At 41.0% G+C, this 24,066-nt stretch overlaps 1 protein-coding gene across 11 annotated transcripts in view; it reads right to left on the reverse strand.

The window, feature by feature from the left end:
* NCALD (neurocalcin delta) overlaps positions 1-24,066 on the reverse strand; it is a 429,327-nt gene that overhangs the window by 49,925 nt on the left and 355,336 nt on the right. The window contains exon 1 of one of the 11 annotated variants that reach the window (XM_082434370.1): positions 12,647-12,736. The exons of the other annotated variants lie outside the window; for them this stretch is intronic. The gene's annotated coding sequence lies outside the window, so the exon portion shown is untranslated. Of the gene's footprint in view, positions 1-12,646; positions 12,737-24,066 lie in introns of those variants that run through there. 11 annotated transcript variants of the gene reach the window in all.

Raw genomic sequence — 24,066 nt, forward strand, 5'->3', positions numbered from 1 at the left:
TTGGGCAGGGTGATAAAGTCCTTTCTTACCTAGCACACCGCTATCCATCCAAGGAACTTCATTAACATTAGCTGCTCCTGCAGCTGCTACACTAAACTGAGGGACACACCGTTCTGGAGATGGGATGGGAAAAGGCTCACCGCTATCCTTGGCAGTGAGGATTACTGGGGTCTCCAGCCATGTCAAACCCCAACATGTACGAAAACCTATCATACCAAGACTACATCAGACTGCATATTACAGATTCCTTATAAAAATGCATGATGAAAAAAATTTTTCTGTCCTTAGTGAAAAGTCAGAGGCTCCTGGAATCTCTGTTCATGGTCAGAATACAATTTTCTTGTAAAACTGTATGGAAATTCCCTGCTCTGAAGAGACAGGGAGTGTACATGTGGGCGAGGGGTAGGAATGAGGAGAGAAAGTGTCTTCCAAACCCAGCGTTTCTGTGGAAGACGATGAGCCTGACACCCCAACTCGAACGAACAGCGAGAGCGAGCAGGTGTTGGGCTTCCCTGGTGGCGCAGTGGTTGAGAGTCTGCCTGCCAATGCAGGGGACACGGGTTCGAGCCCTGGTCTGGGAGGATCCCACATGCCACGGAGCAACTAGGCCCGTGAGCCACAACTACTGAGCCTGCGCGTCTGGAGCCTGTGCCCCGCAACAAGAGAGGCTGCGATGATAGTGAGAGGCCTGCGCACCGCGATGAAGAGTGGCCCCCGCTTGCCACAGCTAGAGAAGGCCCTCGCACAGAAACGAAGACTCAACACAGTCATAAATAAATCAATTAATTAATTAATTAAAAAAAATAACATATGCATTGAATTAGTATGATCTCTTTAAAAAAAAAAAAAAGAGTGAGCAGGTGAAGAGCTTGAAGAAAACTCCCTTGGTTAAGCATAGGGCGCCCTGGAAACAGCCATTTCAAGTAGTGTCAGACTGACTTGAAATAAGGATTAAGAGGTCATTTCAAACGATAGCTGAAGGATAATTTGCTTAGCGTACAGATCTCTCCTACAGCATCCTTTGCTCCTTTCCTCTGCTTTGTAGCATTAACCTCATTGACTGTTCAGTTCTTACAGAGCACACGTCACTAGTCCTAAAGATCCCGTTAGTTTTCACATAAAGACCTCCACCTACAGCCTCACGCACACGTCTCGTTCACAGTGGAGAACACCGATAACGCTGTCAGAAATGCTCTGTATGGTTCCTCCCCACATACCTCCTTATTTTCAGTCATTCTTAACTTTTATAGAAAGTTTCTTTTTGGACAAAACAGCCCATATTGAGTGCTTTCACAAAGGCATTTTTGAATTTTTTCAGAGGTCTATCAATCATCTCCGGGTTATGACACAGGAAAACATTAGAAGCCTGGTCATCAAGAGAGAAACAAGCAGTAAATTCCATTTTAAATTGGAAACAGTTCGACTTCATTTATAATCTTAAAAAATTTTTTCTTGGTTATAGAAATAATGCATGCTCACTGAAAACAAATTCAACCAAAACAGAAAATCATAAAGGATAACATGAAAAATATCTTACAATCCCATCTGTCAAAGAGCATGATTAACAATTTGGTGTATATCCTTCCACATTTTTCTTTACATGTAATACATATATATTAGAGATCCCTAATCTAAACTTCCTGAAGTTGTATGTGAAATTTTGTATGCATGTATGTATATACATTTTAAAGGAAAAGGGACCACAAATTTCATCAGTTTCCCAAAAAGTTAAAAAAAAAAATTTATATGTATATATATTTACCTATATATACATATAACTATATATAACATAAAGTATAATACAATAAAGTATAACATATATATAACTATATATATATTCCTATTTAGTTTACAAAAATCTAATCATAATCTACATATAATTCTACCACTCATTTTTTCCATTTATGGACATTTTTCCATTTTAGAAATAATGGTTTTTGTTCCTGATAGTATTTTATTATCACTTGGTTTTTCTCTCTTTAAATGCCAGAATCTGGGCCTGGAGACAGAAAGATCTGGATTGGACTCGTGGCTCCACCACTTATAAGTTCTGTAAGTTTAGCAAGTTACTCAGACTTTAGAAGTCTGTTTTGTCATCTTTAAAATCGACTAGGGTTTCCCTGGTGGCGCAGTGGTTGAGAATCTGCCTGCCAATGCAGGGGACACGGGTTCGAGCCCTGGTCTGGAAAGATCCCACATGCCGCGGAGCAACTGGGCCCGTGAGCCACAACTACTGAGCCTGCGCGTCTGGAGCCTGTGCTCTGCAACAAGAGAGGCCGCGACAGTGAGAGGCCCGCACACTGCGATGAAGAGTGGCCCCCGCTCGCCGCAACTGGAGAAAGCCCTCGCACAGAAATGAAGACCCAACACAGCCAAAAGTAAATAAATAAATAAATTTAAAATCGACTAGAATTATAATAGAGTTACTACAAAGACTGAACGAAATATATTCTAGGCAGTTGGCACTGACCGGCATATAGTAAATATACAATAAACATTAGCGCTTTTTCCAGGTAGAATGCACTTGGTCCAAATTCATATATATGACAACATCTGGAGAAGTTCTAAAATCAGGATTTAGGATGACAATAAAGTGGATTATTGAGAATAAAGCTGAAGCCACACTCTGGGATAAGATGGTATTATCCATTGCTGAAGAGTAAGTCATCAAGCAAATGATGATTTAGACAGCTGTAAATGTTGCAAAGGATCGGGTATCAGTACTAACCAGCATGGCTAAGGGACTGCTTATCCCTTAGATCCCAATCCTCCTCTTCTATGATATTGCGAAGGTCACGATCCATACCATTCTTTGTTGGGGTCTGCCTTCCCATTCTGGGTCTTATTACTAAGTTCTCAGACTTTGCATCTGCAAATGGTGCAAGTCCCATCAATGTACGTGCAGAATTCCATTTCCTTTGAGGAAGTTGGTGGGCTCCTCATTTATTAACAGAGGAATGGCTATGGTCTCTGGCTTGACCTGCAGCTCTCTCCACTCCAGTGTTCTCTGCCCGGCTTGTGTCCACTCTTTACCCCTGGGGTCTGGGCAGCCCAGAGCAAGGGCAGGCCTGCTGTGAGGCCTGACCACAACCTCCACTCTCTGGGCAACAACTATATGCCAGGCATGTGCTAAGCACTTTGCACATTTTGTTTTCATAATCTCACAGCAATTCTGGAAGTTATCATCTCTGTTTTTCAGTACAGAAATGGAGGTTTAACTAAAATAAGGTATTTGTGCAACATTACACACTTAGTAAGGGACAGATATCTGTCCCTTTGGTATCTGAACTGCTTTATTCCAGAGCCCTGGCGCTTATGAATGCTATCACAACAGCTTTTGATTCGGTGTAGTGAGCTCTATGTTACACTTGGAAGACTTGGTGGAAATGGAAAAATATCGATTTGTTGCCCGCTGGAAGTTTCCCTTGGACAGAGTAGATTCCAAAGCACCAGCAGGCCTTCTTGGTAGGAGGTCTTGCTGCAGGACGGCACATTCAAATTCACAGCCCACATCTGCAGATCTTAGCTGTAACGAAGCTAAGCTTAACTCCTGCAGCTTTGTGGGAAGACCAGTGAGAAAACCGATCAGAAAGGATAAACTAAATTATCTGTGGCAGGCAGACTAACGGCCCCCAAAGATGTCCACATCCTGATCCCTGAAACTTGTGAATATGGCAAGTTTGCTTAGCACACAGATCTCTCCTACGGTATCCTTTGCTCCCTTCCTGTGCGATGTAGGATTAACCTCATTTACTGTTCAGTTCTTACAGAGCACACGTCACTAGTCCCAAAGATCCCGTTAGTTCTCACATAAAGGCCTCCGCCTACAGTTGAGGGCAGAGTGTATGCATATATATGTGCATATATGCCTTATATGGCAAACAAGGCATTGCAGACATGATTAAAATAAGAATCTGGAGACGGGAAGGTTATCCTGGATGACCCAGGTGGGCCCCATGCCATGACGAGGGGGAGGCAGGAAGGCTGGATTCAGAGGAGAAGATGTAATAACGGAAGCAGTGTCTGGAGTGACGTGGGCAACCTCTAGTAGCTACAAGAGGTGAGAAAACAGGTTCTCCCCTAAAGTGTCCAGAAGGGAACTCTGCCTCGCTGACCTATTTTAGGCTTCTGACCTCCAGAACTGTAAGATAACAAATTTATTGTTTTGGGCGCTCGATTTGTGGTGACTTGTCACAGCAGCAAGAAGACACTAATACAACGTCCACGTCCCAAGTATCTCATAACAATATTGTCCGTATTAAAGTCCTATGCCCAATTTGTTTAAGTTCCTAAGATTAATGTTTCCTGATATTTCAAACAGCCCATCAGTGATGTTCTGATTGATCTGGTTCTTCCTCTTCGCAGAGAAAATGAATTCTAATATACCACCTGTGAGCTTTGAAGTGAACCTTGCACTAAATACTCTAGAGATTTCCAAAACCTAAGAGAGGAAGGCCATTTTCTTTTCCCCTGGAAAATGACCTAGGCATGCTATCCTCTGACTGACACACGTTCACTCGTTGACCCTCAGCATGACAAATCTGAAACACGCAGGCATGACGGGAAGGGAATGTGAATTCCCTCTTCTGCGGAGACACCTGTGAAACACCTTCAACACCCACCTCCAATAGCTACTTCCGTCGGCTCAACTGTGCGAAGGTTAAAAACTCTTCCTAATTTTGATTCTAATAAATGACTTGAAGAAAGGTGTGTCCCTGTTTGTTTATGTATATACATTTAGAAGTACAGTGAAATCTCGAACAAAATTAGCCAGCGGCAGAAAGAAAAAATCAGATAACCTAATTAACCAAGGCTGAGCCATTTGCAGGACTCTGGGTAACCCTGGCCATCTGAGCTGAAGGGAGAGCAGATAAGCACTGATGAAGAGCCAGCAGCCCAGGAATAGAATCCAAATAACGGGAAGGAAGGTCATTGGCTGATTGATGAGGCTTCTGCTGTCCTTGTCACTAAGTGTGAAGAAGAGTCCCGTAGCCCTGGAAGGTTCCTAACATCATCGTTATTTGAATAAGCCAGGAGACAGCAGATCCCAGAAATGCATCCTTTGTGGTCATACATTTCAGAGAGAAAGTTTTGGGTTTTGGAAACCTGCTGTGTAGCCCTATGCTCTCCAACTGGACATCACAATCATCACTGTTTCTATGCAGATACTAAACTGCTTTGGAATAGCCAAAGGAACATTCGTTGGTTCTCCTATATTATTCATTTCTCCAATCGAGTGCTCCAAACAGCTGAATGTGCCCAGCGTACTAGACTAACTCCCTTAAAGAAATCTCATCTAGAGCTGGCGTTATACTCATTAGCCAAAATTATCGTAATTATTATTTTTTCCTGGATTTTCTATGGTCTCCTTGTAAACAGGCTCCTTCTTACTCTCTGATAGTAGCAATTGACACTGAAGAAATGACTAAAAATACCAGAATCACTATGCAAACGCCTTGCTGCCTTCCTGCAAAGAAGAAGGAGGCTGGCAAATATAGTTGCTATTTCCTTACCAGGAAAAAATAAAGTTAGAGCAAGTGGCATGTCTGTGTGTGCCAGCTGTCATCTGGGACAGCGGGGCCTCTTGAACCACTTGGCAAATGGCACGAACTTCCAAATCTCTTTTTCTCTCCCAGGGCACAGGGCAGACAGGGCCACAGTTCAGATTTCCCAAAGTCCTGATTTCAAATAATTTCATTTTTCAACACAGTGATTTGTTTAAATCTAAATGTGGTTTAATCCTTATGCTGGTTGAAGACTGTTCACATAAACGCCTAAGAAATAGATAAACTCTTTATAGACTGTTTGATGACTCAGGGTTAAGCAAATAAGGTCACTATGTTTTCATACATTATGTGTAGTAATGAGGTTTAAATTTAACTCCCCAAATCAAACATAACTTACAATGCAGAGTCTGGACAAATGAGCTCTCTTTCCTAGTCACTGCAGCTGTGGATATGATCTAAGTCCCAATGCCTCCCCATCAAAGTAGCTTGCTTTCCTTCTATGCACGCTCTCTAAAATACAAAAATAAAAATGAAGCGCTGTAGGGTAGGTGCAGATGGATGAGATGCGCAAGTAATAACAAGCTCCAGCTCTTTTCCTGGCGGGGCTTTGGTTCTGCTCTATCTGACGTGGCCTCTGCAGAGTTTTAGCAGGAACCACTGCAGCATCATGGCACCTCCAGATGAGCAAGTTCAGGGTAGGGGTGGGGCGGGGCAGGTGAAAACTTTCACAAAAATGCATCATTCCCGGGGTGCAGTAGCACAGAAGAAACACTTTACTTATTTGGGAAACTGCTTAAAATAAACACCACCCACTATAAAAGAGTCGAAGAAAATATCCCATTCTTGCTCCATCTCCCTTCTCCCTTTAAACTTACAGAGCCTGTGGTTACAAAACCTACTTGGGGGCAGCCTTTACTGTCATATGCCAAGATTTTCAGGAAGGATCAGACTAGATACTGAAGGGCCTACTAGACCATTAATAGCTGGGACTAATTCCTAAGGAGATCATTAAGAACATATTTTATATTTGTGGAGAGTTTAATTTTTGCAAACTATTACATTTCCATGACTGTTTTGAAGTAAGATGGGCAGGATTATTATGAGGTCATTTTGGAAGGCAGTTATGCTCACCACTATACTACCAACGCTGCACTATGAGGTCATTTTGGATAGGTGAAAAAGAAAGACACCAAGTTAGGACAATCACTCACATCTCCTGATTCTTAGTCCTGTACAAAATCACCTCAGAAATCACTTCTCTCCAACAAGAGTGGGTCAGTTGAGTATTTAATTCTGAACACCCAAGGCGCTACCTGTGGCAGCAACTGGAGTTTGGCATAACTAGATTTCATGCATTCACTCAATGAATAGTCATTCCACAAATAGGCAGTATTTGAGACCCAACTATGTGCCAGAGAGAAGAACAAGACAGGCATGGGCCCTGCCCTTGTACAGTTTACAGCCTCATCTTATGCCCCTACCTGAGTAGTAGGGACCTGGGAATGAGGCCACATCCCACAGAGGGTTCTACACACCCCTGAGAAGTGAGGAAGGGGCTTTAAGGCAGAAGCTCCAGGAGTTAAGAAGACAAAAGAGCCAGAGGAGTTGGAAATTCTTCCCAGGAAGAAAGAGTTCCATGATCAAATCAGTTTGGGAAACCCATCTTACCATATTTTCCTCTTAGAAATTTACAAGCAAATTAAAACTACCGAAAAGTTCTCCAATTAAGAAACATGCTAACTTTCATTTACACAGGAAGTCTGTTTACCATGGGGCATCCCACAGAACCATCCTTTTGTGGGTCTTGCTGTGAGAAATGCTAGTAAGTCCACAGTCTTAAAGCAGAGTCAGGGGGCTCTGATTTAGAAACCACATTTTCCCAGCAGCACACACGCTTGTCAGAATGGCCTGAGAAGATACTCACATCTGGGACCTTCCAGGCTTAAGCAAGTCTTAAATCAGGCAGAGACCAAGGCCCTGCTGGTTCCCAACAGTGAACTCTAGAAGGCTCTTCCTGAGACCACTTCCTTCAAGCCTTGGGTACCTCCCTTGGTTTCTGGGTCATGGATTTTCTTGGGACTTGGCCCCATAGCCGCTGACTTGGTAGCTCTCTGTGCTCTCGGAGCCAAGTCTTGTGACAACCCCATTTGGCTTCCTGGTACCTGTTCTCATTCTTTAGTCCAAGGCTATAGCCTGACCCTACAGCTCTGAGGCCAAGGGGCTCCCTTGTAAGGTTTTGTCCACTCTTGCTTCTGAGTCAACATGTTAAGTCACCAGCTGAAATCTAACCTTATATTTCCTTGTGAGGATCAGTTACCTTGAAGGAGAGGGTTATGGTCCATCCCCATTTGAACTAAGAGAACTTAACAGTGATCCAGTGACGCCGGAAAGGCCAGGGGCCTGATGATTGTATCACATATTATCTCATTTCGTTGCCCCAACAAATGATGAGGTAATTACAACTTTTACCTCTGTTTTCCAAATTAGGAAACTGATCCTTTGAGAGGTTGTAACTTGCCCAAGGTCACAGAGCTTAAGGGATAGAGCCAGGATTTGAACCCAGGAAGCCTGATCTCAGAGTACATGCTGCTCCGAGCCAATAAGCCTCCCTTGATTCCCCACCTCTTATCAAAGTCTACCTATTCACCTTCCAGAACCACTGCCCAGGAGCATGGCACTCCTCTGGGGTTGGGGTCTTGGGGCAGCCCAGGGTTCCCAGTACCACCCCTCCCTCACCAGTCTGGTCAGCACTCCATACCCTGGGTTTGCTCTCTTCTCCCTGTCCCTCTGTCAGAGTGATGTATTTCTACTAAAGTTAACCCTGTGCTAATGTTTCCTTTCTGGTAACAACATGCTTTAACCCAGGCTAAATGTATACTGTGATGGCAGGATGGTGGACACCTATGTGGGGAGACTGTTGAGTCGGGTTTGGAACTTAGCATCCCACGAACCCCTGCTCACTTTGCCTGGACCAGCATTCTCAATCCTCCCTGCACAGGAGCGCCATAGAAGCTTCTCTCTCTCTCTCTCTCTATCTAACAAAAAACATATGTCCAGGCCACAACCCAAACCAAATGACTCAGAATCCCTGGGAGTGGGACCCTAGCACTGGCATGATATTAAAGCTCTCTGGGTGATTTTATATGAGACTAGAGCTGAATACTCCTTTTTTAAACATAGAGTTAGCCATGTAAATAGAAACGCTGTGTCTAAATTTTGGTCTTTGTACATCCCACTGAAGCTGGTGAAAGATGACAAGTGTGCATACTCAGAGGAGGGAAGAGGTTTAAGAATCACGGGTCTGACTCTGATTACCACGTGCTCTTGGGCCAGAATCAACTTCTTTGTGGAGTTTGGTTTTCTTAGCTAGTAATGAGGGGTTAATGCTAACTTGCCTCGAAGGTGGGTAATGAGAAATGACTAACTCAGATGGCCATAAGGTACTACTTAGGCAAAGTTAAAATGCTTCTACGACAAGCAAGGGAATTTGAGTGATTTGCCTCTTAAATATTGTCAAGATAGTCCAATAATTGTAAATAAGGTGCCAGAGTGGACTGCAATGAAGCAGGCAGCATGGACCCCCTGATTACCTACAGATGGCTACTCTCTCCTCCCATTAATATCTTTCCTCTGGATAGCAATTTGAAAATAAATCAAAAGAAAAGAACATAATATCTTGAAGCTTCTTTGGCGCACACCCACAAAGCCAATACTGTCGTGCTGACAAACTGTTTCCTGGAAACAGGTGTGCCTCAACTTAAAGAAGGTGGATCTACAATGAAAGATATAACCAAAGTGTTCTTCCACTTGAGAAATCTTTCTTGAAATAGGAACTTCCCTTGGGCATAGTTCATTAACTTATTACCCTTGGGAGAAAAAAATCAATTCAAAATGGAAATGTAACTCCGAAATGACCATGTTATCCAGTGGGGAAATATGCTTTAATTTACAAAACCTTTACAGTAACTCACGATATTTCAAGTGAGGTTTATTCCCATGAAGCTATAAAGAGCTCTAAGAGAAAAAAGACATATTTAGACATACAGTTTTCAGCCCTTCCCAATCATCACCAGCTCATTTCATAACTGATGGAGAGTTTGGTCAGTGAGTCAGGGTGGAGGCACTCACCGCTGGGGATGTGAGGAGGTCTACCATAGTGCGTCAGTTCTGCTAGGCAGGCTCTCCCCTCCTGCCACTCCTAAGTGGCCAGCACTGAGGTTAGTCCCCTTTGAATAAGAACCATTTAACACTGACACCCCGCCCCTCACGCCATGTGTCTATTATAAGCTGAGTGCTGTGCTAGACTTGCTAAGGAAGGTGAAGATAATAGGGCAAGCCCCCTGCCCCTCTACTCTCATCAATTTATGGTGACCAGATACCCAAATTTGACAGCCTCGATCTTTTAGGAAGTGTCCCTAAATAAGCTTAGGGGTAGGACTGCCAGATAAAATATAGGATGCTTAGTTAAATCTGAATTTCATATAAACAACCAATAATGTTTTAGCATAAGTATGTCCCAAATACTTCATGGGATATACTTATACTGAAGAAAACTACTCGATGTTGGAAAGTTCAAATTTAACTGGGTGTCTTGTATTTTTATTTGCTAAATTTGACAACCTTACTTAAGGGATCTGTAGGGCCTGTTGTGAACTTTGTGAATTAGTCCCACCCTTAGGTTGCTCCTCACAAATAGGGAATTTGGAGTTGTTTTCTAGCTGTGGTAGACATCACTGGGCTGATGACTTCCTATTTGCATCAGATTTCTCTGTGACCAATGGCATACAGCCATAAAAGGAGTTTTCAGTGATACTAGGTGGTCCTGTTGGGTTGAGGGTGCAGATTATGACTTCACAACTTAATAACCCCTGAAAGGAAGAATTGCCTTCAAGGCCTAAAGCAGTGCCCATGTTCTAGAATCACTTGTTAAATGCAAGGGCACAGAACTTGCCTCCTCTAGTCATGTGCTGACCAGCCACATGCTTGGCTGAAATTCCTGGTGTTGGGCAGTCTGTCCACAGCAAGAGATCCTTGGAGAGTGAGAGGATTAGTAAGTTCAGGTAGCTCTCAAGGTTTAGCTGGTGTAAGTTAAGAATCACCTAGGAAGTTCTGTAAAGAGGAAGATCCCAAGTCCCAGCCCTCCAGATTCTGATTCCAAAGTTCTGAATTCAGCCCCAGGAATCTGCATCTCAACCACAGGGCTGTGATTCTAACCCCCGTGGCTGGGGGGACTGTGTTTAGCACTTGCACCTCTCCCCTCAGGCTCCTGGGAAGATTCCAGCCAAGAGCCCCTGGGGGTCAGTTTGGGCTGGTGTTCCTCTCCACTGACCCAGCAGCTCAGATCCAGCTCTGGAATTTTGAAGAATGAGAAGACTTGAGCTGCTCTTCCTGTGTGATCTTCATGCAGTCATCTCTCTCCTGATGTCTCCGGCCCTGATTACTGCAAGGGCTGCCAAAAATTGTGTCCCTTTTTGCCAGTCACTTTACACTGTTAGCATTCCCAGACCCCGTTTTCCTATTAGCATGGCCTGGCGTTTTATTGATGGTTGCCAAGGCAGCTCCTGAGTCAGACAACTGGGAACACCCTGCTTTATACACCTCACATTTAACACCGGACAGCTGAGGGGCCGCACAACTTTACTCTTAAAAACAAACCCAGATCGATGCTGAGAAGTTGGCGTGTGCTGGATGTGCCCTTTGAGTCAGAGTCTCTGCCACGGGGAACAGCACATCGGCCAGACAATCTTGTGTTATGGACAAATAAAAGGAACCTGCTGAGATGTCTTTGGTGACATTCTAAATCCTGCAATGAATTATCCCCAAAGACAAGAGGTGGATCATGTGTGCAATACATGAGGGAACAGAAAATGGCTGAAATGGAAAGAGTAAGTGGCCTGCAATCTAAAACAGCTCCCTTCGCTTACCGGGGACAATTTCCAGTTCAGATGGAAACTTAACTCTAGTTTCAGAAAAGGCAAACCCCATCTCTTCTTGAATGTTTCATTCATTCTTTCACTCAGCTGACAAATATGTACAGAGCACCTGCTATGTGGGTAGAATCACACATCTCAAAATTGAAAGCCTCATGTTAACTAACCAGGAATCAAGAGCCTACTTGCTTCTGACAACTAGTAGTTTTTAATTAAGTAACCAGACATAGGAGGTGAGGCCCTCAGACCTCTGGGGAGGACTTTCAGGTGGCGACTGGAATCAGAGGCATGTGAGTGAGGCAGTTCTGCCAGAAAATCACATGAATGGCAGAGATGTGTAACTTCAGCTCTGCGCTTCACCAATTTCCAGCAGGCTTCAGGAGCCCAACGATGATGGAAAAGCTCCATTTTAAGCCATCTGGGGTTTCATGTTGTTTCTGTGAAGTGAAGGCTCAACACAATTCATGATACTTAATACAAATGTAAGCAGATCCTTTAATATAAATGTGCAAAGAACATTGATATAGGTTTTAAGTCATGATTGTAAAGTACCATGAAGGAGCCTTTATGAACACCTATGGAATTGAGGCACCAGAGTTTCTGCTAAAACAAAACATTAGACCTGCATTCACTGAACTGGCAAAGTTGAAGAACCCTCTAATCAGACTGCCATTCAGAACAAAAGAACACAGCAAAGATTAGAGATTGAACTTGGATGAACCAAAAATCTACAGCCCTCTGGGAACAACGTCCATCATTCCTCCCAAAAAGCCATGCCCCAGTTTGTCTTCGAGCCTTTCCCCATACTGCTCTTTCTGCCTGAAACAACATTCCAGAGCTTCTCCTGACTAATGAGCAGGTCAGTGGCCTCATTTTCAGCAAGGAAGGTCAACACACCTGTTTCCAAGGTCAACATCAAGCTTGTTCATTCCCTTGTTTATGCATTCAGTTGCTTGGTTAATCGATCTGTATTGGGCATTTACTGCACGCCAGCCCCTGTGGAGTGCAGCAAGGATGCAGACGTGAAATAAGGCACCTCATTCACCTTCAGGGAGCTTAGAGTTTAGTGGAAGAGACAAGTAGGAAATTGTAGAGCTGTGGGGTTGGTGTTATAATTGGGGTTTGTATTATGCAGGAGTACTGGGGAAGTTAGCAAGGCTTCCTAGAGGAGGTGGGGCCTGACTGGTGTCCTGAAGGATGAGGCAGTACCTGTTGGAGGCAGATATTATGGGTCTGGTGATGGAGTTGGCTCATGTGATCCATCCTATCACTCTTTGCTCTCTTTGTAAAAATGATCCATGTTTATCATATGGTCAACCAGCATTGGGAGTGCTGTCCAGGGCCATGAAAGAAAGAGAAATGGCCTTGTGGTGAGTAAGACATGTGCCACGGCCTCATGCCAATCATGGACTAACACACTGGGATGGGACAGCCACTCTGAATGGTAGTACAATCTCACTTTAAGATGGCAGACTAAGCTTGCAAGTTTACCTATCCTACCTCTATTTTTCAATTAGGAAGGCAAAAGGAAGATCTACAAGGACTTAGCCCTTCTTCTGCCCTTTTGAAAAAATAATTAAAACATATACTCTAGCAAAATTAAAAATGAATCCAAGAAATAGGAAGACCTGGAAACAATGGAAATAATCCAGTTCAGATGGAAAGAAATCCTAGTGGAACAGCTTATATTTAGTCCAAATTACAATAGTGGGACAGAATGCTTGGTGAAAAACATCTTCAACAGAGCAAAAGGTTATGATGATTAAACTGGATACCTAAGAATCAGGAAGTTAAAAAAAAAAGAATCAAGAAGTAAACCACGACATGCCACATATGTACTGAAGACTCAAGTTTCTCCAGGTCAACCAGAGAAGAAAAAGATAATTAGAAACTCTAGAAAGATAAATATACATAAAAGGCAATCATGGTCTAAATATGAAGCAAGCTAAAATACAGTTTGTATTTAAACAATTAATGGAATATAAAAACCACTGGTAATTGTAAATATTTATGCACCCAACATAGGAGCACCTCAATACATAAGGCAAATGCTAACAGCCATAAAAGGGGAAATCAACAGTAACACAATAATAGTAGGGGACTTTAACACCCCACTTTCACCAATGCACAGATCATCCAAAATGAAAATAAATAAGGAAACACAAGCTTTAAATGATACATAAACAAGATGGACTTAATTGATATTTATAGGACATTCCATCCAAAAACAACAGAATACACTTTCTTCTCAAGTGCACATGGAACATTCTCCAGGACAGATCATATCTTGGGTCACAAATCAAGCCTTGGTAAATTTGAGAAAATTGAAATCATATCAAGTATCTTTTCTGACTACAAGGCTGAGACTAGATATCAATTACAGGAAAAAAACTGTAAAAAATACAAACACATGGAGGCTAAACAATTTGCTACTAAATAAACAAGAGATCACCAAAGAAAAAGAGGAAAACAAGAAATACCTAGAAACAAATGACAATGAAAACACGATGACCCAAAACCTATGGGATGCAGCAAAAGCAGTTCTAAAAGGGAAGTTTATAGCAATACAATCCTACCTCAAGAAACAAGAAAAATCTCAAATAAACAATCTAACCTTACACCTAAAGCAATTAGAGAAAGAAGAAGAAGAACAACAAAAAAAACCCCAAAGTTAGCAGATGGAAAGAAATCATAAAGATCAGATCAGAAATCAATGAAAAAGAAATGAAGAAAACAATAGCGAAGATGAATAAAACTAAAAGCTGGTTCTTTGAGAAGATAAACAAAATTGATAAGCCAGACTCATCAGGATAAAAAGGGAGAAGACTCAAAGCAACAGATTAGAAATGAAAAAGAAGAAGTAACAACTGACATTGTAGAAATACAAAGGATCATGAGAGATTACTACAAGCAACTATATGCCAATAAAATGGACAATCTGGAAGAAATGGACAAATTCTTAGGAAAGCACAACCTTCCAAGACTGAACCAGGAAGAAATAGAAAATATAAACAGACCAATCACAAGCACTGAAATTGAGATTGTGATTAAAAATTTCCCAACAAACAGAAACCCAGGATGAGATGGATTCACAGGCAAATTCTATCAAACATTTAGAGAAGAGCTAACACCTATCCTTCTCAAACTCTTTCAAAATATAGCAGAGAGAGGAACACTCCCAAACTCATTCTACAAGGCCACCATCACCCTGATACCAAAACCACACAAAGATGTCACAAAAAAAGAAAATACAGGCCAATATCACTGATGAACATAGATGCAAAAATCCTCAACAAAACACTAGCAAACAGAATCCAGCAGCACATTAAAAGAATCATACACCATGATCAAGTGGGGCTTATCCCAGGAATGCAAGGATTCTTCAATATATGCAAATCAATCAATGTGATACACTGTATTAACAAACTGAAGGATAAAAACCATATGATAATCTCAATAGATGCAGAACAAGCTTTCAACAAAATTCAACACCTATTTATGATAAACACTCTCCAGAAAGTAGGCATAGAGGGAACTTATCTCAACAGAATGAAGGCCATATATGACAAACCCACAGCCAACATCATTCTCAATGGTGAAAAACTGAAACCATTTCCTCTAAGATCAGGAAAAAGACAAGGTTGCCCACTCTCACCACTACTACTCAACATAGTTTTGGAAGCTTTAGCCACAGCAATCAGAGATGAAAAAGAAATAAAAGGAATCCAAATCAGAAAAGAAGAAATAAAACTGTCACAGTTTGCAGATGACATGATACTATACATAGAGAATCCTAAAGATGCTACCAGAAAACTACTAGAGCTAATCAATGAATTTGGTAAAGTAGCAGGATACAGAATTAATGCACAAAAATCTCTTGCATTCCTATACACTAATGACAAAATATCTGAAAGAGAAATTAAGGAAACACTCCCATTTACCATTGCAACAAAAAGAATAAAATACCAAGGAAGAAACCTACCTAAGAAGACAGAAGACCTGTATGCAGAAAACTGTAAGACACTGATGAGAGAAATTAAAGACAATACAAACAGATGGAGAGATATACCATGTTCTTGGATTGGAAGAATCAACATTGTGAAAATGACTACACTACCCAAAGCAATCTGCAGAGTCAATGCGATCCCTGTCAAGCTACCAATGGCATTTTTCACAGAATTAGAACAAAAAATTTCACAAATTGTATGGAAACACAAAAGACCCCGAATAGCCAAAGCAATCTTGAGAAAGAAAAATGGAGTTGGAGGAATCAGGCTCCCAGACTTCAGACTATATTACAAAGCTACAGTAATCAAGACAGTATGGTACTGGCACAAAAATAGAAATATAAATCAATGCAACAGTATAGAAAGCCGAAAGATAAACCCACGCACATATGGTCACCTTATCTTTGATAAAGGAGGCAAGAATATACAATGGAGAGAAGACAGCCTCTTCAATAAGTGGTGCTGGGAAAACTGGACAGCTACATGTAAAAGATGAAATTAGAACACTTCCGAACACCATACACAAAAATAAACTCAAAATGGATTAAAGACCTAAATGTAAGGTCAGACACTATCAAACTCTTAGAGGAAAACATAGGCAGAACACTCTATGACATAAATCACAGCAAGGTCCTTTTTGAGCCACCTCCTAGAGAAATGGAAATTAAAATAAACAAATGGGACCTAATGAAACTTAAAAGCTTTTGCACAGCAAAGGAAACCATAAACAAGATGAAAAGACAAACCTCAGAATGGGAGAAAATACTTGCAAACGAAGCAACTGACAAAGGATTAATCTCCAAAATTTACAAGCAGCTCGTGCAGCGCAATATCAAAAAAACAAACAACCCAATCCAAAAATGGGCAGAAGACCTAAATAGACATTTCTCCAAAGGAGATATACAGATTGCCAGCAAACACATGAAAGTGTGTTCAACATCACCAATCATTAGAGAAATGCAAATGAAAGCTACAATGAGATATCACCTCACACCGGTCAGAATGGCCATCATCAAAAAATCTACAAACAATGAATGCTGGAGAGGGTGTGGAGAAAAGGGAACCCTCTTGCACTGTTGGTGGGAATGTAAATTAATACAGCCACTATGAAGAACAGTATGGAGGTTCTTTAAAAAACTAAAAATAGAACCACCATATGACCCAGCAATCCCACTACTGGGCATATACCCTGAGAAAACCATAATTCAAATAGAGACATGTACCACAGTGTTCATTGCGGCACTATTTACAATAGCCAGGACATGGAAGCAACCTAAGTGTCCATCAACAGATGAATGATAAAGAATATGTGGCACATATAGACAATGGAATATTACTCAGCCATAAAAAGAAACAAAATTGAGTTATTTGTAGTGGGGTGGATGGACCTAGAGTCTGTCATACAGAGTGAAGTAAGTCAGAAAGCAAAAAACAAATACCGTATGGTAACACATATACATAGAATCTAAAAAAAAAAAAAAAGAGTTTCTAATGAACCTGAGGCAGGACAGGAATAAAGATGCAGATGTAGAGAATGGACTTGCAGACACGGGGAGGGGGAAGGGTAAGCTGGGACCAAGTGAGAGAGTAGCATTGACATATATACACTACCAAATGTAAAATAGATAGCTAGTGGGAAGCAGCTGCATAGCACAGGGAGATCAGCTCGTGCTTTATGACCACCTAGAGGGGTGGGATAAGGAGGGTGGGAGGGAGACACAAGAGGGAGGCGATATGGGGATATATGTATACATATAGCTGATTAACTTTGTCATACAGCAGCAACTAACACACTATTGTAAAGCAATTATACTCTAATAAAGATGTTAACAAATAAATAAATAAATAAAATGTCATTAAAAAAAAACCCACTGGTGTCTGAAGTACTTAAAGTTAAACCTCTATGGTCAAGGGAGAGGGTCAATAAATATAGTGAATTCCTCTAAATTCTCTGTGAGTTCTAGGCCACTGGGTAAAGTAACTGCTTCCCTACTGTATGATTTAGTTCTCCTTTTGAAAGTGGTTCTGACTTTAGGAACTATAATCCTTACATATTAACTTTTTAATCTACTTTTTCCCCAGGAGACCATTCCTAAAGGTGATCTCTGGTTAAAAACTTTTTATTTCCCCGAAGGTATTTTTGATTATCCCTGATCTTTTCTGATCTTTATGAGATTGTAAACTAAGCTTTACTAACTGAAAATATAAACCCATACCCATTAAGAAACAATTAGTTTTTAAGAAACATTGATTCCTCAACCTCTTACTGTTCGATTGAATTTCAATTTTTAATTGGCAATTTAATTTAGTTAAAACTCGTTAATTCCTGCTTTAAAGAAACAGTTATCTGAAGTTCAAATGCTTGAGTTCATTGCAGGGTTCTTTTTCTTCTGTTGAAGTGAAGTAAAATGAAATATAATGCTTTTTAATTTAAAAATATTAATAGTGGCTATTTTAGGCAGTAGAATATTAAAAGTGAGGTTTATTTTCTTCTTCATATTCTGTATTTTCTGAATGTTCTATCATAAACATATATTTATTCTATACTTAAGTTTCTTAGAATAGAAAACTAATATAGGACTATTTGAGAATATTACTGGGACCAGAAAATCTCAGGTTCCATGGCTTTCTCTTTGACAAACAAGGTGGCAAGCTAAGTGATTATATAAAAATTATATTGAATATGGTTTAAGTAGGTGGGTTGAAAACATGTATGTCTGAAATCTCTACATCGTGGAACTTTGTGTAAACTTTGCTCAGTGTAAACCTAAGAAATTTCCAATTATTTGGGGACTTTTAACAGGGAATTTATTTATTTATTTATTTATTTATTTATTTATTTACTTATTTATTTATTTATTTATTTATTTATTTATTTATGGCTGCATTGGGTCTTCGTTACTGTGCACAGGCTTTCTCTAGTTGTGGCGAGCAGGGGCTACTCTCCCTTGTGGCACGCGGGCTTCTGATTGCAAAGCACGGGCTCTAGGTTCGAGGGCTTCAGTAGTTGTGGTATGCAGGCTCAGTAGTTGTGGCTCTCAGGCTCTAGAGCTCAGGCTCAGTAGTTGTGGCCACATGGGCTTAGTTGCTCCACGCCATGTGGGATCTTCCTGGACCAGGGCTCGAACCTGTGTCCCCTGCATTGGCAGGCAGATTCTTAACCACTGTGCCACCAGGGAAGTCCTAACAGGGACTTTATTAATTGAAGACTTCATACAAAAGAAAGAGGACTCATAGGTTTATTTCAAACTTCCCTAAAATGTCCCTGTTTAAAGAAAGTAGAATGATGGTTGCCAGGCCCTGAGGCGGGGGCTGGGGGTAGGGGGGAGAAGGATGGGGAGTTAGTGTTTAATGGATACAGAGTTTTGGTTTGGGAAGATGAAAAAGTTCTGGAGATGTGTGGTAGTGATGGTTGCATGACAATGTGAATGTACTTAACGCCACTGAATTGTACACTTACAATGGTTAAAATGGTTAATTTTATGTTATGTATATTTTACCACACTAAAAAGTCCCTGTTTCTTAAATCTAGACATGATTTAACACGATTTCATGAGACCTCTCCTTTGTTTACAGTATCCCCAAATCAGCATCTTTTTGTCAACCCATAGCATAACTAAATTTTGCACCTTTAACAAAGTAATCCTCTTGGTGACATTGTTGATGGAGCAGTTAGGCCTTTTGGTCAGTCTTGGTATTAATCCCTAGCCTGTTTTGAGGGCACGAGGAGGAAGAGAATTCTTTTCTGAAGAGCAATGGATTGGGTTTTTAAAGCTGGAAGTTGGCCAGCAATTTGGAGGTGAGCATAGCAGATTCTAGTGACAGTTACTTTTATATACAAAACGGAGTTTGGACCAGAGGTTGCATCTTTCTTAAATAGCTTCTATTTTGTGAAAACATCCTTGGGATATGCCAGAAAATAATTTCATGAAAACTATAACTTCCACTTAAATTTCTGTTCAAGCTCTCGATAAAGAAAACCCCCAAGAGAGTGAATGGTTTGCTTTAACTACCCTCAGCAGTTGGCCTTATAAGAGAGCTCAGGCTCACCAAGTGTTCCATGGCCATTCAGAAGTGAATAGCCAGGAGGTAGCAAGGAACATCAACATGGGCAATGGCCTCAGGAAATAGAAATCGATTTCCAATCTGCATGGCTGCCAGGAGCTATGGTGAGTGATGGTCTGTCTACAAGTGTAAAGCACACCTTTACTCTCCATCAGAGACTGAGACAAGTACTCTTCTCAACTGGTTTAAAATCTTTATGTGATTGGAGATTTTAAAATTATATCACAGATTCAATTCCCATGAGGCATTGGACTTTAGATACAGTACTAACCTGCATGGTGCTGTGGTGAAGTCATCATCAATATCAACGTGTGACCTTAGATATCACCAGAAGGATTAACCAGTGGTGTTTTTGTTAAGTACACAGGCATTTATTTTCTAACATTCTTTATACTGTACATAACTATTATACACACTTTGGCATGTATAACTTACAAATATTTTTCTTGAGAATGGGATGTTCTGATTAAGAATATTCTGATAGCTGCCAAACACATATATTGATGGCCAGTTTTCAAAGAGTTAAGATACAATGAAATGTACTACCAACTTAAAATTAAAACTTCACTGAACCATAGTTAAGTCTTTCACTGATGACTTAATCAAAAGATTTATCAGAATAACGGTGCAATGTCCCAGGGGGTTCACAATGAATATCAATTATCATTATAGTATAGTTCTACAGAAAACATTATGAAGGTTTGAATTTTCAGTTGGTTTGGGTTTTATGTGAATGTGACTTTGTTAAATAGTAGATTATATTCTTTTAAAATATGAAGTTAACATAGCTCTCCGTACAGATATCACCCAGCTAAAGTTAAAAGAGCCATTTACACAGTATTGAGGGCAGAAAAGAATTCACATTTTTTTTAATTTAAGAAGTTAGAACTTTTGTATGAGAAAAATGGAGGAAAAGGAATCATTTAACACATATTCATAATTAAAATAAGCTGTCTAAAGCAAAAGGAAACAGGGTTATTAACCTGTTGTTATTTATTTGTTTGTTTATTTTTGGCTGCATTGGGTCTTGGCTTTCTTTAGTTGCGGCGAGCGGGGGCTACTCTTCGTTGCAGTGTGCGGGCTTCTCATTGTGGTGGCTTCTCTTGTTGCAGAGCACAGGCTCTAGGCACACAGGCTTCAGTAGTTGTGGTGCGTGGGCTCAGTAGTTGTGGTGCACGGGCTTAGCTGCTCTGTGGCATGTAGGATCTTCCTGGACCAGGGCTCGAACCCATGTCCCCTGCAGTGGCAGGTGGATTCTTAACCACTTCGTCACCAGGGAAGTCCCCAGTTTGTTTTAAATTGATAAATTCTAGGTCCTCCACAGACCCACCTTACAGGTTGTACATTTTGTTTTTTTTGTTTTTTTTTGTTTTTTTTCACACACACACACACACACACACTACATTTTGTTTTTTCCCAGCCATTTTCTTGATCTCAGATGGGTGAGTGTCTACTTCTGTTACTAGGAATGTACTTATGATGTTTCTTATTCATGGGCAATCCTTTCACTCCTGGTCATGCCAAATATTCTGTATCTTTTGAAGCCCAACTCAAAGTTCACTTCCCCTCTGAAGTCATCTCAATGCCATATACCCTTCCATAGTTAATGTATTCATTAACCACCTACCAGAGATTTAATAAGTGGTTACTACGTGTCCAGTGCTACACTAGGCACTATAAGAAGTTGTACCCAGCGTGGAAGACAAAGCTCTGGACCTCAGTTGCATATGCTGTCCGGCCTCCCCAACTAGACTGTAACCCTTTCAAAGACTGGCTGGTCCTATGTTACCCTCGTAGTATCCTACTTAGCTGGGACATCTTGGGTGAGGTGGGACATGTGTTGGTCACTAAAAGGTCTAGGTGACTGGACCACATCTGCCTGGTGTTAGTGGTGAGCAAATGAGAGACAACTGGAGGAACCCTACCAGTCCTTGGACACAAAGGAAATCTTTTCATAGGTGCTCTACAACAGGGCCCACTATATGGAATTAATACATGTTGAATGAATACAGCAAAAGTGAACAAACCAATTAGCCTTCTTAAAGGGAAGGTGGGAAGACCCTCAGGATGGGGTGACGTTTAAGCAAGAAGAAAGTCAGGGGTATTGATTTCTCTGCAGCAGAAGAGACAGAGATGCTTCCCTGAGTCAGGACCTAAGGACTACATTTCTGAGTATTTCAAATACTAGGTTTGACCAACACATGGAGCCGCAAGCCAGTGGGACAGCTGCCATTTTGGCAGCTTTACTAAAAGAAAAAAAGACTTTGCTGAATGAGCTAAATCTTACCTGGCCAAGAGAAATCCCCTAGCTTTACTATAAATCATTAGAGCAGAAAAATAGGTTTAGAAGCATTGGAAATGGGCCAAAAGAGAGTGTCAAGGAGACAGCAGGATCTAACAATAGAAAACTAGGCAGCAGATTAGACAGAGTAGGTGTGAGAGAGACAAAAGCAGATACAGAGACTAAGCAGTGACCAAGGGAAAATGGCACAAGTACTGCTATCTACACAGGAATCTCCTGTCGAGAGGGTCCCAGCCAGGAGGAGGCAACGAGGGAGATTTCACTAATGCATACAGTCCATCGCAGTGTAGCCCAAATCTTCTCCTAGAACCAGCAATAGCATTACTATGTAGGGACTCTCTTCCAAATTTATGAACAGGATATGTACCCAAAGCCCATTTGTAATTTAATTGGTAACTGAAATATATTTTCCTCCAGAAATTATTTCAATTAGGTTAGATACTTATGCCAAATCCCCAAAACCTATTTAATCTACATGTACTTACAGTTTAGTCCTTTACACAGGTATTTTAGTAATTTCTAATTACCCCATACATTCCAGTTACTCTGGTTGCCTAAGAAATAATTCTAAAATTTATGGACTTAAAACAACAACAATTTTTATTTTGCACATGAATCTGCAATTTAGGGCATGGCTCAGCAGGGACAGTTCATCTCTGGTTCACCTGGCATCAGGAAGGGTAAGGGGGACCTGGGGCTGGGGCCTGGAATCCTCGGAAGGCTTGCCCACTCACATTTCTGGCAGTTGATGCTGGTTGTCTGGCTGAGATCCTAGCTGGAGGTGTTGGCTGAAACCTACATATGGCCCCTCTATATGGTCTGGGCTTCCTCATGGTGGCTGGTTTCCAAGGGCAAATGTCATGTGTAAGAGAAACAAAGAATAGCCGAGAGAAAAAAAAAAATTGAATTCTTTTTCAAATCCAGCCTTGGAAGTCATCTAGCATTGTTCTCACTGTGCTCTATCAGTTGGACCAATCACAAAGCTCATGTGGGTTCAAGGGGAAGGCAATAGACTCCACCTCTTGAGGGAGAGTAGCAATATTCCAGAAGAGCAAGGGGGAATAGATATAATTGGAGAGAAATTATAAATTGAGAATTGGAGAGATATAGATATAATTGGAGAGAAATTATAGATATAATTGGAGAGAAATTATAAATTATAAATTGGAGAGAAATTGGAGAGAAATTTAAAAATAGCATCCCACAATAGTGTACAATCTGCCACAACATATAACATTACTTCTAGAAAAAATATTTTTTCTAGAAAAAATATTCCAGCTTAAAAGGTAATACAGCATAGTGACTCTAGAGCCAAATTCCCAGAGCTCTGTTATATACTTGTGTGATGCTGGACAATGTGCTCAAGCTCTCTGTTCCTTAGTTTCCTCATTTATAAAATTGGGATGTTGTGAAGAAAAAACAATAGTTATTTTGAAAAAAGCTTAGAAGACTATCTAGCTCTCTAAGTGTCAGCTGTTCTCATGACACCAGGGATACACGTCCTCCAACTTCGGCAGTGGTACTTCCTGGTTCCTGGGGGGACAGTGGTGGTGGCAGCACTACCAGGGGTAGAAAATGAATGATAACAGTTCACATTATTGAGTACCTAATACCTGTCAGTTACCATGCCAAGTAAACTGACTTAAAAATCTATAAGGTAGGTACTAATATTATCCAGGTAAGAAAACTGTGACTTTGGTAACTTGCCCAAAGTGACACCTGCAAGTGGTAGAGACGGGATTTGTCCCCAGATCAGTTTAACTAGATGGAAGGAGCCTGAATCCCTGGATTACTGCATGGAGCAGAGCCTGTCTCCCAAATCTGATTTGTGGCTGAGTGAAAAAGGAACAGTACTGTATTATGCCGTTGGAATTTGGGGTTATTTATTAGAGCGGTGAACCTATCTTGACTGGGGGAGTAGAGGGAAGATGGGATTGATATGCTTGAGCACAACTAACTTAATGATTCCTTTCATAAGATGAAATGGCTCTTGTTATTTGCATAAGGCAGGGTATATGCATAAAAGAAAATTATTCTCTAGGTCAGTCCCTACCAGTCTCATATATCTTCTGAACAGGAGAGGACAAGCAGCTTTTGGAAATAGGGCTGGGTGTACTGATCTGGAACCCTTGACACTGATATGAACAGACTGCTTACAAATTAGGCTGACTGTTCACCAGCTGAGGAATGCCTCTGCTAAGGTTCGACTCTGGTGTAAAATCTAATGGTTCCCAGGTTGTTTGCTTGTCTCTTTT

The sequence above is a fragment of the Balaenoptera physalus genome (genome assembly GCF_965194825.1).
Source record: "Balaenoptera physalus genome assembly, chromosome: 17".
In the NCBI taxonomy this organism is placed as follows: Eukaryota; Metazoa; Chordata; class Mammalia; order Artiodactyla; family Balaenopteridae; genus Balaenoptera; species Balaenoptera physalus.